Here is a 2500-nt window from a genome sequence, read left to right as displayed (position 1 = left end):
ACATAAGTATACTTATGTATATCTCGCTTTTTAAACCAGGTATTCCCAATCATCAGTCCTTTTTCAGCACATAAATCTACAAGCTCTTCACCATTTCCATTTACAACACTGAACACCCCATGCATACCAATTATTCCCTCAACTGCCACATTACTCACCTTTGCATTCAAATCACCCATCACTATAACCCGGTCTCGTGCATCAAAACCGCTAACACACTCATTTAGCTGCTCCCAAAACACTTGCCTCTCATGATCTTTCTTCTCATGCCCAGGTGCATATGCACCAATAATCACCCACCTCTCTCCATCAACTTTCAATTTTACCCATATTAATCGAGAATTTACTTTCTTACATTCTATCACATACTCCCACAACTCCTGTTTCAGGAGTATTGCTACTCCTTCCCTTGCTCTTGTCCTCTCACTAACCCCTGACTTCACTCCCCAGACATTTCCAAACCACTCTTCCCCTTTACCCTTGAGCTTCGTTTCACTCAGATGTGTGGATCAGGTGTTTGCTTTGAAGAATGTATGTGAGAAATACTTAGAAAAGCAAATGGATTTGTATGTAGCATTTATGGATCTGGAGAAGGCATATGATAGAGTTGATAGAGATGCTCTGTGGAAGGTATTAAGAATATATGGTGTGGGAGGCAAGTTGTTAGAAGCAGTGAAAAGTTTTTATCGAGGATGTAAGGCATGTGTACGTGTAGGAAGAGAGGAAAGTGATTGGTTCTCAGTGAATGTAGGTTTGCGGCAGGGGTGTGTGATGTCTCCATGGTTGTTTAATTTGTTTATGGATGGGGTTGTTAGGGAGGTAAATGCAAGAGTCTTGGAAAGAGGGGCAAGTATGAAGTCTGTTGGGGATGAGAGAGCTTGGGAAGTGAGTCAGTTGTTGTTCGCTGATGATACAGCGCTGGTGGCGGATTCATGTGAGAAACTGCAGAAGCTGGTGACTGAGTTTGGTAAAGTGTGTGGAAGAAGAAAGTTAAGAGTAAATGTGAATAAGAGCAAGGTTATTAGGTACAGTAGGGTTGAGGGTCAAGTCAATTGGGAGGTGAGTTTGTATGGTGAAAAACTGGAGGAAGTGAAGTGTTTTAGATATCTGGGAGTGGATCTGTCAGCGGATGGAACCATGGAAGCGGAAGTGGATCATAGGGTGGGGGAGGGGGCGAAAATTTTGGGAGCCTTGAAAAATGTGTGGAAGTCGAGAACATTATCCCGGAAAGCAAAAATGGGTATGTTTGAAGGAATAGTAGTTCCAACAATGTTGTATGGTTGCGAGGCGTGGGCTATGGATAGAGTTGTGCGCAGGAGGATGGATGTGCTGGAAATGAGATGTTTGAGGATAATGTGTGGTGTGAGGTGGTTTGATCGAGTAAGTAACGTAAGGGTAAGAGAGATGTGTGGAAATAAAAAGAGCGTGGTTGAGAGAGCAGAAGAGGGTGTTTTAAAATGGTTTGGGCACATGGAGAGAATGAGTGAGGAAAGATTGACCAAGAGGATATATGTGTCGGAGGTGGAGGGAACGAGGAGAAGAGGGAGACCAAATTGGAGGTGGAAAGATGGAGTGAAAAAGATTTTGTGTGATCGGGGCCTGAACATGCAGGAGGGTGAAAGGAGGGCAAGGAATAGAGTGAATTGGAGCGATGTGGTATACAGGGGTTGACGTGCTGTCAGTGGATTGAATCAAGGCATGTGAAGCGTCCGGGGTAAACCATGGAAAGCTGTGTAGGTATGTATATTTGCGTGTGTGGACGTGTGTATGTACATGTGTATGGGGGGGGTTGGGCCATTTCTTTCGTCTGTTTCCTTGCGCTACCTCGCAAACGCGGGAGACAGCGACAAAGTATAAAAAAAAAAAAAAAAAAAAAAAAAAAAAAAATATATATATATATATATATATATATATATTGGAAAGGATCACAATTTTGCGCGTGATCAAGTATATTCCTATGAGTCCACTGGGAAAATGAAGCATGACAAGTTCCCAAGCGCACTTTCATGTAATAACCACATCATCAGGGGAGACACAAGAGAGAAATATAACAGTCAGTTGATATACAACGAAGAGACGTAGCTAGGACGCCATTTGCTGAACATGTGATTGTCCGAGACAGACAACAAGCGTATCATAAACTAATCATGTGGACAAGATGAATTCCTTACAAATTTTATCAACACTAAATTTATGCAATTTGTATAGACAATCACTTATATCAAGATTATAATTCTTTGTGCATTTAATGATAGAAGATTCAATGATATTTCTCGTGGTACTGGAGTTAGAGATTATAATGCCATCTCAGTTATTAACTCTAACTCCAGTACCACGAGAAATATCACTGAATCTTCTATTATTAAATACACAAAGAATTATAAACATTAAGGAAACATGCAACATGGCGGTCAAACTATGAGATGCACAAATGAAGTTTATGAATGGAATATCAGTGAGACGAACTAGTTGATGAATGATGAATGAAAGTGTAATAAAG

This window comes from Panulirus ornatus, chromosome 70, assembly GCF_036320965.1.
Source record: "Panulirus ornatus isolate Po-2019 chromosome 70, ASM3632096v1, whole genome shotgun sequence".
NCBI lineage: Eukaryota > Metazoa > Arthropoda > Malacostraca > Decapoda > Palinuridae > Panulirus > Panulirus ornatus.
This window is presented reverse-complemented; position numbering follows the sequence as displayed.